The following is a 16395-nucleotide window of genomic DNA, read 5'->3' on the forward strand; positions in this document are numbered from 1 at the left end:
CCCAGCTATCTCCTGGGACCTGTGTGTTTCCCAGGAGACAGCGGGGGGGGGGGGGGGGCGGTAGGGGTCCTGACTCCCGCGGAAGTCTATTCCCAGAAGTGGGAGCAGATACCTGTATTAGACAGGTATCTGCACCCCCCTCCCCCCTGAAAGGTGCCAAATGTGACACCGGAGGGGGGGGGGGGGGTTCAGAAAACCGGAGGTTCCATTTTTGTGTGAACCTCCGCTTTAAACACTAAACCTTTTTCTGACATTTGTTTGTTTCAAGTTAAAATCTTTTTTTTTTTTGCTTGAAAATTACTTAAAACCCCCAAACATATATTTTTTTTTTTAGTAGACACCCTAGAGAATAAAATGGTGGTTGTTGCAATATTTTATCTCACACTGTATTTGCGCAGCGGTCTTTCAAATGCAATTTTTTTGGAAAAAATTACTTTAATGAATAAAAAAAAAAAAAACAAAAAAAAACAGTAAAGTTAGCCCATTTTTTTTTTTTTTTTGTATAATGTGAAAGATTTTACGTCGTGAGATTCGTGATCTTTTTATTCTAAGCAAAAAAAACGTGATTCTCATTTTGGCCAGAATCATGCAGCTCTAGATACTGTATATATAAAATGCATGTTTTTTTTTGTAAAGGTGAACTTATCCTCTAAGGACTCTATGGAAAGGGATGCAGTGGGCAGCCTACTGTCAGAGTTAGGAAGGAAGGTTGCAGAAGTTTTGTATTTTGCTGGACTGTATTACCCAGATTTTTAGAACAAATTCTTAACGGTTTTATGCCTGGTCTGAAGTTACTGAAAGTGGCGCATGGCGTACCTGGAAAAACAAGGCTTGTAAGCATATATGGGGATGAGAAGGAAGGGAGGAAAGGAGAGCCATCACAAAGAGCTAACCCAGCAAAAGAGTTGTCAGGAAATGTGTAGCTGCTACGGGTGACCATGAACTGGTGGAAATGTAATAGCTGCCAGACAGTGGATCATGGTACCGGGCATGGGTGATGGGTCCTCTGGTGGGGGGGGGGGGGGGGTGTAGAGTTCAGTGCTCTGGCGCCCTACTTAGTGGTTGGTGCCCCACAGCAGCATGGAGACTCCATCTACCTAGCCGCAGGTACTGGAGAGTAAGAAGTTAATTAAGTGCATGCATGAGGTAGACGCTTAGTGCATGGCGACACCCCATTCTGTCACTGGGAGTGAGGTGGCAGAGGTAAGCTGGACTGGTGAAGTGGGACACAAGCTTAGCGATGTCCCCCTCTAAATTCTGCATTCTGGAAGACAAGGTGTGTAGCGATATGGGACAGAGCATTTTACAGTAGGAATTTGCATCTTGTTCACAGCTACATGGCTCACTTCTAAGTCGGGGGTTCATCTTAATGTGGAGTCCACATAAACGCAGCCCCGTCTGGTCCCGGGCATTAGTGAGCGCATACACGAAAAGATGTGCAGTACAAGTAGGCTCCACCCACATGCTTGTAACAAGTAAAACACAGTTGCAGAATCCTGACAGTGCCCGGTGCTCCCAGAGCAACAAAAAAAAACAAAAAAACTCTGCACTACTCTGGTCCGACTTTCATGCAACTTGACTGCCATAGACTGCAATGTAAACCCTCAAAAGTTGCACCTGAATGTTACACATGCGACAGTTGTGCAACAATTGTCTATTATTAAATTGTCAAAGTCACATCCAAGTCACACTCAAAGTTGCACTTTGGCATCGCATAGCGTTAATGGGGCCTAAAAGGGAACGAGTCTCTAAAATGTATAGAGCTCCTGAACAGTGCCAAACAGAACGGCTACACCCCTAAATCAGGAAGATCTACAATTAACAATTTACTATGGATTACTGCTTAAAAAGGTATGGGCTCCATATCAGGTAAACGGTGCTGAGAGAGTGAGTGCAGCCTTCACAGATTTATGGCCACACATGCAGCCCTCTGGCCACTCAGATCCAGATCCAAAAAAATGTACCAACACGGGGTTGCTTAGGGAGTACAGTATGTTCACTTTGCAAAATGAATTTTCACTTTGCTTAATGAATGAGGTGAAGCTATGCAGGCTTCAATCATCCAATCACCAGGCCAAGCTGTCCACCATAGAAGTGAATGAGCAGCCTGAGACAAGCTGTCCACCATAATTCACCAGGCCAGGCTGTTCATCATAGAAGTGAATAATTAGCTGAACTGTCAAGGGGTTCTTACACTTGCAGAGCCTAACATTGACCCCTGATATGTAGTTATTGACAAACGCTGCTGTATTTTCCCCTCTATTTACACTTGGCCATTATTCCTACCACTGACCAGACAACTAAAACCAAGGCCCTCTGTTGCAGGGTTATTTTTAACTAGGCTTGCATTGATGGCATCACTTTGGGCTCTTTCACACTGATAGGCAAGCCGCGTTTGCACCAGCCGCCCACCAGAAAATTAAAATTACAGACTGACAGGGCTGTACATCTGCTGCAGCCACGATGCACTGCTTTGCAGCAGCAGCAGTTTGATGGCAGCAACACCTGTCAAACTTGCCCATTGAGATTAATGGGGCCACACCACAAGCGGGCAGGGCCGTCTTAAGAGCATCATGGGCCCCTGGGCAAAGTAATGCTCTGGGGCCCCTACAATGGAGGCAGCGCAGGTAAATAGACATCAAATAGATAGAAGGCAGACAAGCGGAGCTTCCCCTTTTGGGTGGAGCTCCGCATTAACTACATGAACAATCATTCTGTACAGCAAAGAAACAGTGGGAAAATACTACATACAGTCAGGTCCATAAATATTGGGACAGCGACACAATTCTAATCTTTTTGGCTCTATACACCATCACAATGGATTTGAAATGAAACTAACAATATGTGCTTTAACTGCAGACTTTCAGTTTTAATTTGAGGGTATTTAGATCCAAATCAGGTGAACGGTGTAGGAATTACAACAGTTTGTATATGTGCCTCCCACTTTTTAAGGGACCTAAAGTAATGGGAAAATTGGCTGCTCAGCTGTTCCATGGCCAGGTGTGTGTTATTCCCTCATTATCCCATTTACAAGGAGCAGATAAAAGGTCAAGAGTTAATTTCAAGTGTGCTATTTGCATTTGGAATCTGTTGCTGTCAACTCTCAATATGAGATCCAAAGAGCTGTCACTATCTGTAAAGCAAGCGATCATTAGGCTGAAAAAACAAAACAAACCCATCAGAGAGATAGAAAAAAACATTAGGTGTGGCCAAATCGACTGTTTGGAACATCCTTAAAAAGAATGAGCACACCGGTGAGCTCAGCAACACCAAAAGACCCGAACGACCACTGAAAACAACTGTGGTGGATGACCGAAGAATTCTTTCCCTGGTGAAGAAAACACCCTTCACAACAGTTGGCCAGATCAAGAACACTCTCCAGGAGGTAGGTGTAGGTGTGTCAAAGTCAACAATCAAGAGAAGACTTCACCAGAATGAATACAGAGGGTTCACCACAAGATGTAAACCATTGGTGAGCCTCAAAAACAGGAAGGCCAGATTAGAGTTTGCCAAACAACATCTAAAAAAGCCTTCACAGTTCTGGAACAACATCCTATGGACAGATGAGACCAAGATCAACTTGTACCAGAGTGATGGGAAGAGAAGAGTATGGAGAAGTAAAGGAACTGCTCATGATAGAAAGCATACCACCCCATCAGTGAAGCATGGGAGGTGGTAGTGTCATAACGTGGGCATGTATGGCTGCCAATGGAACTGGTTCTCTTGTATTTATTGATGATGTGACTGCTGACAAAAGCAGCAGGATGAATTCTGAAGTGTTTCGGGCAATATTATCTGCTCATATTCAGCAAAATGCTTCAGAACTCATTAGACGGCGCTTCACAGTGCAGATGGACAATGACCCAAAGCATACTGCGAAAGCAACCAAAGAGTTTTTTAAGGAAAAGAAGTGGAATGTTATGCAATGGCCAAGTCAATCACGTGACCTGAATCCGATTGAGCATGCATTTCACTTGCTGAAGACAAAACTGGGAAAATGCCCCAAGAACAAGCAGGAACTGAAGACAGTTGCAGTAGAGGCCTGGCAGAGCATCACCAGGGATGAAACCCAGCGTCTGGTGATGTCTGTGCGTTCCAGACTTCAGGCTGTAATTGACTGCAAAGGATTTGCAACCAAGTATTAAAAAGTGAAAGTTTGATGGATGATTGTTAATCTGTCCCATTCTCTACCCCTCTACATCCCAGATATCCCCCCCAGCACTCTGACCCCTCTACATCCCAGATACCCCCCCCCCAGCACTCTGACCCCTCTACATCCCAGATATCCCCCCAGCACTCTGACCTCTCTACATCCCAGATATCCCCCCCAGCACTCTGACCCCTCTACATCCCAGATATCCCCCAGCACTCTGACCCCTCTACACCCCAGATATTCCCCCAGCACTGTGACCCCTCTACACCCCAGATATTCCCCCAGCACTGTGACCCCTCTACACCCTAGATATTTCCCCCAGCAATTGTTACCATATACCATAAGATAATCCTTGTATTGTGACCCCACTACACCCCTGATACCCCCTACACTGTGGCCTCTCTACATCCCTGGTACCTCTAGCACAACAGCCACCCAAGCTACCCCAAGCATTGCTACCCCCTATACACCCCAGATCCCCCCTCAGCATGGTTTTCCCCACACACACCCTTGATATACCCCAGCACCATTATTCCATCCATGTAGTACCCCCTTTTCCAGTGGAGATACAGCTCATGTAAACTTTTGGTTATGTGCCCACCCCCAGCACTGGACTCACCTATACCAATCAAGCAGGCAGAATGAGGGGCGGAGGAGGGAGAATCCCTCCGGGCATTCCAAGCCCTTCGGTGCAAACAGTGCTGGACAGCTAGGCTCACCATGACACCATCCACAATGCTACTTCCGCAGGTGGACTCTCAGTGCTGCCAACTCAGCAGCTCCCACTCCAGCTCCTAGAAAAATTGGTTGAAGATGAGTACTCACTATTAGTTACCACAACACTGGGTGTTCAATATACCTGTGTGGTGTCCCAAAATTGGCAGGCTCACCAATAATAGGTGCAGTCTCTGTGCCTAAATACTATAGAGAAAGAAAGTTTATAAGGGAAAGATTCTCACTAAGACACACAGGCGGACCATGCTGCTTATTAAGGGATACATTTTATTAGAAAAATATGTTTAATACAAAAAGAGGGCCAAGACCAGGTACCCAACACCAAGATCGTGTTAAAAATAGACAACGTTGTCTGTTTAGGAACAGCTGCACCACGCTTCAACCATGCATGCACACACCTATAGCAAGGCTATTGTTAATTGGAGTAGGTAATATTTATGGATCAGACTATTGATCTCAGTGACACGCACCATACGTAACAAAGTCGGTCCTGTCACTAGGTTTAATTAGAAACCCTTTTAACAAAAAGACCCCTGTTAAAGGCTGGTTGATTGAGTCAAGTTGCTAGTCCCACAGAGACAGCTTTAATTAGGATTGTAGCAAAACATAGCTGTCAGTATGGAGAGATGATTATTATCCACAGTAAGGATGAGCTCAGGTGTGTTCGCACATCCCACGTGCAGAGCCCACCAAGAAGTCGGCACTGCGCTCTGCTAATCACACCCATGCGATCCGATTCCTGTCTGAGTTCACAGTTCACACTGCAATCTGTGAACCAATTTGGGAGTGTCATTACCTTTGTATTGACACCCACAGCGGTTTGCAGAGGGCAGTGTGAACTGCCTGCGGGGGGAGACGCGATGCGGGCAGAAGGGACAACTGCCCTGGGCGCAATGGTTTATTGCAGGGATGGGGGTGGGGGGGGGGGGGGGCAGTTTGGTATGTTTGCCCTGGATGACCTTGCCCCAAATGTGGAAACCGGCACTGGAATTGCACTGGTTCCCGCATCGCTATGGTGTGAACCCGGGCTTAAGGCATTTGTCTTTCTCAAGTTCAATAGTTCTTCGAAAATTTTGTATACCTGACAGATAAAAGTTGCATTATGTGTGGCCAACCTTACAGAACTTCTACATGTACAGAGAAGCTGGTGAAGGGGACGCAGTCAGCACCTGTCTATAAACATCACTATAGTCACCTCCCTGAACAGCCCGGGGTGTGGGGGGGGGGGCCTCCCTGGCCACCCAAAGGAGAAATGTCCACCGTCATAAAATCCACGTGAATTTAAATGCATGCTGTGACGGTGATACTTCACTAAAGTTTTAAGTATTCCCAGGTATGCAGAACGCTCCTCATTTGACCGTAGGCTCTACAGATCTACAAACTAACAACAGAACTAAACCAAAGGCCGTATTTCTAAAGCAGTGAATCTGACATTCACCAGGTGCATGATTTTGGGTTGGGGGAGGGGAAACATTCCCCTCTGGGTGATTTATGTGCATTGAACAGGGTTTTAACAAACTTTGTGCAGATTCTTACATGCCTTTTACATCCTGATCCTGAATGGGAGTGACTTTTATTATCAATCAGCTGATGCACTTGCAGTCTTCTAATGAGGACAATTACAGGGCCTGACTCCCTTTAGAAATAATTAACCCTATAGGAATATCTCACCAAAACTGAAAAACGGAAAAGTTGTATCCAATACTGTTTTTTTTTTTCTATCCAATTGATGTGTGATCCGAACCAAACGATTGACTCTGCAATCGAATAGCCTGAACTTCCCTTTCAATCGATTATGACCTAATTTCCATCAGATTCAATCAAACTATCGAACAGCCCAAAGGGAATTCTATCGATTGTTTTGAATCATTCAGATACTTTGTTCATGAACACAATCATTTTCTGATTGATAGGATGATAAGATTACATGCTAGAAGCAGAAGTGTGATGGATAAATTATGATTGTAAGTTACGATATCTTAACCACTTGCTTACTGTGCAACTAAACCCCCCTCCTGCCCAGACCAATTTTCAGCTTTTAGCGCTGTCACACTTTGAATGACAATTGCGCGGTCATACAACACTGTACCAAAGTATTTAATCACAGCTGGGATTTTTATTTTTTTATTAAAGAAATTTTTAAAAGACCAACATTTAAAAAAAAAATACAAAACCGTTTTATATTTTGTTAATACATTTTGCAAACAGGTAATTTTTCTCCTTCATTGATGTACACTGATGAGGCTGCACTGATGGGCACCGATAGGCTGCATTGATAGGCACTGATAATGGCGGCACTGATGGGCACTAATAGGTGGCACTGGTGGGCACTGAGAGGTGGCACTGATGGCCAGCACTGAAGGGCATTGATAGATGGCACTGAAGGGTGCTAATAGGTGGCGCTGATACGTGGCACTGATGGGCATGATAGGTGGCAGTGATGGGCACTGATCAGCACTGGTAGGTGACTCTCATAGGCAGCACTGCTAGGTGGCACTGATTGACACCACTAGTGGGCATTGATAGGTGGCACTCGTGGGCATTGATAGGTGGCACTGATTGCTGGCACCTATGCATTGATTCATGGCACTGTGTGGACACTGGCAGGTGGCACTGGAAGGCAGTACTGGTGGGCACAGATGAGGCAGCTTCGCCTCTTCCTCTTCGGGACCGATGTCCCTTGCACTGAAGCCGGTGATTGGGTTTTTTTTCTCCTCACGCTGAAAAAAAAACTATTACCGATCTTCTGTTTACATCACGTGATCAGCTGTCATTGGCTGACAGCTGATCACGTGGTAAGGGGCCGGGATCGGCCCCCTTACTCTGATCTGTGATCACCCGAGTCTCATTGACTCGGTGATCACAGCGCGCGCGCAGCGTGCAGTGGGGAGGACGTCTGTTGATGGCCTCTCGGCAAAGTAGATCCGCGATGTAGCCATCATTCGGCTATAGTGCGGGTCTGAAGGAGTTACCCTCTTCATGCCCACGCTATAGCTGAAAGATGGCTACAGCGCGGGCCTAAATTGCCGGCAGGGGTTCATGTACGTCCTCCCGTGCATGAGCTGCCTGCACGCCCCCTGCGGGGCACACGTAGTGCGCTCTGTGATCAGCGAGTTTACAAGACTCGGCTGATCATAGATCGGAATAAGGGGCTGATCCTGACCCATGACAATGGAACTGTCAGAGAGCTCACCTTGCTGGTCGCGGTGCTGGTGCGCGTTGGCACGCGCGTTCCTGTGCGTGCTGCTGTGCATGTCCCTGCAGGCGCTGGTCGGTGTACTGGCGTGCGGGTGCGTGCGTGTGCGCCTGTGAGCGGCGGCGTGCACGTGCGCGCGCTGTTTGGGCCAATTGGCCTATTTAGGTTTGCCATGCATTCTGCTCGGTGCTGCCTGATCAACAGCTTCCAGTTCCTTTGCTCCCACTACCTGTTCCAGAATTCCTGTATTCCTGATCTCCTGACGACCCGGCCTGCCTCTGACTTTCCGCTGATTGCTGCCCATACCCGACCTTGGCTTGTTTGACCCTTCTTCTGCCTGCTCCCTTGTACCGTGCTGCCTGTCTGTTGCCGAACTTTGCCTGTGTCCTGACCTGCCTACTTGCTCCTGCTCAGCACCTGTTTTGCCTGTGTTCCAGTTCTCTATCTGCTGCTTGAAGATCCTCTTCCACCCAGCACCTGGATCCCTCATCAGGCTCTCTTACCATTCCTTACTCCCGTGCTTCCTGTCCATTCTACCAGGGGCCACGAGTGGGATACGTACGGGAGACCATCCTCTGCCCAAGCGGACTCACCGGTCTGGTAAGTAAAGTCTGACAGTATCAGGCAGCCATGACCAAGTCCGGGCAGGGGGCCTCCCCCATGGATGAACTTTGCAGACATCTGGCAGGTCTTACCCAAGCCGTGAAGAGCCTTCAGGAATGCTATACAAGATTGGAGGAGCGAGTCTCAGTTCTATCTTCTCCCTCCAATCCCCAGGGAGCATCTTCTGCTGGACTGTCATCTGCACCCTCCGTGGTAATGCTTCTTCATGAGCCCAGAGTAACCACTCCTGAAAGGTTTGCCGGAGAGCGCAGCAAGTACCGTGCGTTTCGCAACGCCTGCGAGCTCTATTTTGCTCTGCAACCACGCACCTTTTTGTTAGAAGCAACAAAAGTGGGTTTTGTCATTTCATTGCTGTCCGGTGAACCCCAAACCTGGGCCCATCGCCTGCTGGAACAAAAATTAGTATCCTTGGATAGCTTAGAGGCTTTCTTCCTGGCCATGTCCCAACTGTATGAGGATCCACAGTTGACTGCGACTGCGAAAGCCGCTCTGCACTCTCTACAGCAGGGTCGCAGGGCAGCGGAAGATTATGCGGTGGAGTTCAGGCGCTGGAGCTCTGACACCAACTGGAACGACGCTGCCTTGCATCACCAGTTTAGAATGGGACTTTCGGATCCCCTAAAAGACGAGCTGGCACGTGTTTGAATACCCCCCTCCTTGGATGAACTCATCAACCTGTCTATCCAGATTGACCATCGGTTGAGGGAACGCCGGTCAGAGAGGTCTTCTCACCAGTTCCGCCCTACTTGGATGCTACCTAAGGTTCCCAGTTCGGTCAGTCAGCCTCCTCCCATCTCTACCGCACCTGCTCTAGACGCCCCAGAGCCTATGCAGCTTGGCCTGCTCCATCCCACACTGACTCCTGAGGAAAAGCTGCGTAGACGAGCCTGCAACCTTTGTCTGTATTGCGGTGAACCCGGGCACTACGCGAGGGCCTGCCCCAACAAGATGCGTAAGTGCCTTCCTGCTTCTTCATTTTGTGCATCTATTGTACCTAAGACCGGTTCTCACCTTGCTCTCTCCATCACTTTGCAGCTTCCAGGAGGGACTACCCCAGTGACGGCCATCATTGATTCCAATGCCTGTAGTTGCTTCGTCAACCTGACTTTCGCTGCTAATCTCCACGTCCCGCTTCAACCTAAGACCCAAGGACTCACAATACACCTGGCAGATGGCTCCACCCTTTGTTCTGGCCCGGTCACCCAAGAGACCGTCCCTTTACTGGCCATCATTGGCACCAGGAACGCCTTCATCTGGATGCCATCTCCTCTCCCTTCTTCCCCATTATCTTGGGAATACCTTGGCTGCAAGCCCATAATCCCAGCATTAACTGGACCACAGGGGAAGTTACTTTTCCTTCCGAGTACTGCCAACAGCACTGCCTGTACAGGTCCTCTACTGAAACCTCTCCACTCCTTTGCATGGACTCAGATCAGGAACTACGACAGTCCATCCCTGAACCCTACCGAGACTTTGTGGACGTATTTAGTAAGAAAAGAGCTGAAACACTGCCTGTGCACAGGCCTTATGATTGTCCTATAGAACTCCTACCGGGAACTGAGGTTCCTTTCGGAAGAATCTTTCCGCAAACTGAGCAGGAGTTAAGCACACTAAAAACCTACATCGACGAAAATCTGGAAAAAGGATTTATCCGCCCTTCCACCTCTCCAGCCAGTGCGGGCATCTTTTTCGTCGAAAAGAAAGACCATTCCCTACGTCCTTGCATAGATTATCGGGAATTGAATAGGATAACTATCAAGAACCGTTATCCCTTGCCCTTAGTACCAGAACTTTTTCAAAGGTTGGGAACCGCAGTCCTGTTCACGAAGCTTGACCTTCGTGGAGCTTATAATTTGATTAGAATCCGGGAAGGAGACAAGTGGAAAACGGCATTCCGCACTCGATTTGGGCACTTCGAGTACCTTGTCATGCCCTTTGGCCTCTGCAACGCCCCTGCAACATTCCAGCACTTTGTCAATGACATTTTTCGTGACTACCTGGATTTATACGTAATAGTGTATCTTGATGATATTCTGATGTTCTCCTCCTCACTGGCGATCACCGCAAACATGTCCGGAATGTCCTAACCCGGCTTAGACTACACGGTCTCTATGCAAAATTTGAGAAATGTGAATTCAAACTCCAGAGCATCCAATTCCTAGGTCTAATCATCTTGGTGGATGGCATCAAGATGGACCCTCAAAAGGTGTCCGCAATCCTGGATTGGCCTGCGCCTGTGGATAAAAAAGGTGTGCAAGGCTTCATTGGCTTTTAGAATTTTTGTCGGAAGTTCATTAAGGGGTTTTCAGCAATAATCGCCCCAATAACCGAACTAACCAGGCAGGGAACCCGATTCTCTTGGACTCCTCAGGCCCAGGCAGCTTTTGAGAAACTTAAAGAGCTCTTCACATCGGCTACCATCCTGAAACACCCTAATCCTGCTTTACCGTTTATCCTGGAAGTCGATGCCTCAGAAATAGCAGTTGGAGCGGTTCTTTCTCAGCGGCAAGATGCCAAAGCTCTTTTGTATCCAGTGGCATTCTTCTCACGCAAGCTCTCAATATCGGAAAGGAACTATGATGTGGGAGATCGAGAACTTCTTGCTATCAAATCGGCTCTGGAGGAGTGGCTTTACCTTCTGGAGGGTGCTGCTCATCCCATCTTGGTGTATATAGATCACAAGAATTTGGAATATTTGAGGACAGCCAAAAGATTGAGACCACGACAGGCCAGATGGGCACTTTTCTTTTCCCGATTCCAATTCCATATCACCTATAGACCAGGTTCTAAGAACATTAAGCCAGACGCGCTGTCACGCATGTTTTTGGATTCTGAAAAGACTCTGCCTCCTGACACGATCCTTCCCTCTGGGAACTTTTTGCTCCTTCAAGTGGACCTTTTAACCCGGATAAAACAGGCCTCTGTGGGAATGTCCCCATACCCTGAAACCAATCTGAGTGAGGGTCTGTTTTGGCATGAAGATAAGATCGTAGTCCCTGCACCTTTACAGGTGGCGGTGATGGAACTTTGCCACGACCATAAATTAGCCAGACATTTTGGTGTGTTGAAAACTACGGAATTGGTGCAGCCCACCTTCTGGTGGTCCTGACTGTCTAACGATTGCAAAAGTTATGTGGATTCATGCACCACTTGTGCCCGAAGCAAAAACACCTGGACAAAGGCTTGGGGCCTACTAAAACCTTTACCCATTCCAGAGAGACCATGGAAAATGATATTGATGGACTTTATCGTAGAACTCCCTCCGTCGGAGGGATTTTCCACCATTTTCGTTGTCATAGATAGGCTATCCAAGATGGCACATTTTTTGCCCATGAAGGGCACACCCTCGGCCATGGACACTGCAAAGATTTTTGTTAAAGAAGTGGTAAGGCTGGGTGGACTCCCGGCAAGTATTGTGTCCGATCGCGGTGTCCAATTTACCTCGAGGTTCTGGAAGGCTCTCTGTGGTTCCCTGGAAATTGAGTTGGCATTCTCATCAGCCTACCATCCCCAGACAAATGGGCAAACGGAGAGAACCAATCAAACCCTAGAGCAATACCTCCGCTGCTTCTCTGCGTTCTCTCAAAACGACTGGGTCTCTCTACTACCTGTTGCAGAGTTCAGTTACAACAACTCATTGCATTCTGCTATCAACCAAACGCCATTCTTTGCCAACTACGGTTTTCACCCTTCTTTCTTGCCTAGCTCATTACCCGAGTGTACCGTTCCTGTAGTTGCTGAAACCATGAATTTTTTCTCTTCTAATAACAAGCTTTTGCAGGAAACTATGGCCAAGTCTCAGGAGTACAGCAAAAGGAAGTATGATAGGAAAAGGCGTGGAGAACTGATCCTGGAAACCGGCAACCAAATGTGGTTGTCCACCATTAACCTAAAAATGGCCTGTCCCTCAAGGAAATTGGGCCCCAAATTTATGGGTGCCTTCGCTGTAAAGAGGAAGATAAATGATGTTGCATATGAGCTTGATCTGCCTGATTCTCTAAAAATATACCTGGTATTTCATGTATCTCTATTAAAGCCTGCTATTCCGGATCCCTTTACTGGCCGTAGGACCGGTCCACCTAAACCTGTCATAATTAATGATGAAGAGGAGTTTGAGGTTGAAGCAATCGGTTGAAGCAATCTTGGACTGTAGAAAGAGCAACAACAGGATTCAATATCTCATCAAGTGGAAGGGGTATGGGCCGGAAGACAACTCCTGGGAGCCAGAGAGCAATTTGCTTGCCCCAGAACTTTTACGGTCTTTCAAGAACGTTCATGCCTCCAAGCTGGCTCAACTGGGCATCCGGAGGCTGCCCTTTAGGAGGGGGCACTGTCAGAGAGCTCACCTTGCTGGTCGCGGTGCTGGTGCGCGCCGGTGCCCGTTGGCGCGCGCGCTCCTGTGCGTGCTGCTGTGCATGTCCCTGCAGGCGCTGGTCGGTGTACTGGCGTGCGGGCGCATGCGTGTGCGCGCGGGCCTGTGAGCAGCGGCATGCACGTGCGCGTGCTGTTTGGCGCCAATCGCCCTATTTAGGTTTGCCATGCACTCTGCTCGGTGCTGCCTGATCAACAGCTTCCGGTTCCTTTGCTCCCACTACCTGTTCCAGAGTTCCTGTATTCCTGATCTCCTGACGACCCGGCCTGCCTCTGACTTTCCGCTGATTTATGCCCGTACCCGACCTTGGCTTGTTTGACCCTTCTTCTGCCTGCTCCCTTGTACCGTGCTGCCTGTCTGTTGCCGAACTTTGCCTGTGTCCTGACCTGCCTGCTTGCTCCTGTTCAGCACCTGTTTTGCCTGTGTTCCAGTTCTCTATCTGCTGCTTGAAGATCCTCTTCCACCCAGCACCTGGATCCCTCATCAGGCTCTCTTACCATTCCTTACTCCCGTGCTTCCTGTCCATTCTACCAGGGGCTGCTAGTGGGATACGTACGGGAGACCACCCTCTGCCCAAGCGGACTCACCGGTCTGGTAAGTAAAGTCTGACAGGAACTAAACTAAAAGAAAAAGTAAAGTTCAAAGCACCATATGTAGAGACTCAGGGATATAGTACAAAAAAGCAAGAAACAATCAAAAAATGAAAAATAGCAAAAGTTTATTGCTAAAATACGGTAAAAATAGACTGGTACAATAACCACACACACCTCCACCAAAGCACCATCTAAAAAGACAACGTTGTCTATACAAAGTGAAGCATCTAGACACCGTCCACATACATGCCACACATAAACATCACTTGAGCCAAGGCTATTATGTTAAAAAAACGAGAGATGGGGAGGGCATGTGGTGCACCTATACCTCCCAACAGTCCTGGATTGGGTGGGACTTTCCCGCATCGACACCTTTGTCCCGCTATCCCGCCATACAGGGGCTTTGTCCCGTGTAGCAATAACTCACGGTGGAGCTGCTGGTTTAAAGTGGGCTGTTACCATCACCTTCGTTACCTCACCAGAACCGGGTCTAGGGTCCCATTGAGCTTAATACCAGACAATGTAGGCACTGGACACTTGGGTATCTTTTCCAAGGTTTTAATAAAGAGTAACTGAAGGAAATAGCAGGAAACAGGTAGGAGAAGAGTTGCAGGGAAGTTCAAATACCTTTTCTTTGTGTAGTATTAGGAATTGGAATCTTGTAGATGAATGTACTCTCCTTTTAGAGTTTAATCTTTGCCCGCCCGGATAGGTTTCTCTCACTAACCTAGCAGCCGATACGCAGCACGAACAAAAGTCTCTGCTACAGACTTGAATGTAATAGAAACCCGTATTATCCTCTGCCGCAGGATGTAATGGTTTACGATGAATAGCAAACACAGCACTAGAACCTTTAAGCGACCCGGCAGTACTATGTGGTAGGTTAACTTTAGGATGCATCCTCCAACTGAGTCACCAGGCCCCTTTCCAGACCAGCACTCTGCATGATCCTTCCATGACGGGTCCTCCCCTGGGATTTTCTCAGTTGTCCAGCTTCTTCCCGTAGGACAGACAGCACAGGACCATTCCTTCGCCGCTGTGGTAGGCCTCAGACAGGCTTCTGGGCCCACCCACACGCTGCAGCAACGTGGTCCTCCCGGTCGGAGGACCACGAGGTAGTACTCCTAACACATACCTGTTGGCCAGGAGAGCCAGCAGGTGGAATGAAAGACCCTAAAACATGGCGTCTGTCCCATAAATACCCTCTCTGGACAGGTGCAACGGGGATAGGTGTGGTAGAAGTAGAAATGAAGGTGATGTCCACTGATGAAGTGGTGACAGCGGCATCTTCCTCGGAAGCACTCACGGTAGCAGGCGAGATCACGGCCTATTGCTCTCCAGCAGCAATGGCAGTAGTCTCCACTGTGGCAATTCCTGTAGCCCAATCCACATGATAAGCATGGGGCGACATGGTAGGTTGTTCCACTGTGAACAAATATTCTCCACATTGCAAACATCGGACAAATGGACGGAGATGTATGGCCAGTCCTTCACACTTGTGGCAAAGCATACCCAGCCCTTCGATATCTCCAACTGTGTACAGCACAAACCTCCCCTGCGGCTTCAGACGAATGCCGGTATCTGTCAGCAGGGTTCCGGTCAGCATAGCACCCGCAGCGGTACTTGTAGGGAACATATTGGGTCCCATAATAGACGGTACCAATGGAAAAGAAGACATGGCTGCACTCTGATCCTTTCCGCACGATCACGAGGCCTCTCTTCTCCTTTGGCGCCAAACACACACACACGCGTCCCACACGGTAACAAGTAGGTTAGGCTCCTCCCACTTGTTCTTTTGATCACGTAGCTCCCGGGCTTTTACTTCTCACCCACAGCCTACGCAGTCAAAAATAAAGTCCTGTAACTTAACCCCTTCCTTTCCTGGAAAAATGACAAAGTACAGAAACTTCTTTTAACATAAGCTCCCGGTGAAATACTTCTCAGGGTTGCGGGAGGTTGACGGCTAACAATCCCGGATGACACCCCCACATGTAGCAATAACTCACGGTGGAGCTGCTGGTTTAAAGCGGGCTGTTACCGTCACCTAAGTTACCTCAATTTCACCAGAACCGGGTCTAGGTTCCTGTTGAGCTTAATACCAGACAGTGTATTCACTGGACACTTGAGTATCTTTTCCAAGGTTTTAATAAAGAGTAACTGAAGGAAGTAGCAGGAAAGAGGTAGGAGAAGAGTTGCAGATAAGTTCAAATACCTTTTCTTTGTGTAGTATTAGGAATTGGAATCTTGTAGATGAATGTACTCTCCTTTTAGAGTTGAATCTTTGCCCGCCTGGATAGGTTTCCCTCACTAACCTAGCAGCCAATATGCAGCACGAACAAAAGTCTCTGCCACAGACTTGAATGTAATAGAAACCCGTACGATCCTCTGCCACAGGATGTAATGATTTACGATGAATAGCAAACACAGCACTAGACCCTTAAAGCCGACCTGGCAGTACTATGTGGTAGGTTAACTTTAGGATGCGTCCTCCAACTGAGTCACCAGGCCCTTCTCCAGACCAGCACTCTGCATGATCCTTCCATGATGGGTCCTCCCCTGGGATCTTCTCAGTTGTCCAGCTTCTTCCCGTAGGACAGACAGCACAGGATCATTCCTTCACCGCTGTGGTAGGCCCCAGACAGGCTTCTGGGCCCACCCACACGCTGCAGCAACGTGGTCCTCCCGGTCGGAGGACCACGAGGTAGTACTCCTAACACATACC

Source organism: Aquarana catesbeiana, linkage group LG01, assembly GCF_042186555.1.
Source record: "Aquarana catesbeiana isolate 2022-GZ linkage group LG01, ASM4218655v1, whole genome shotgun sequence".
NCBI lineage: Eukaryota > Metazoa > Chordata > Amphibia > Anura > Ranidae > Aquarana > Aquarana catesbeiana.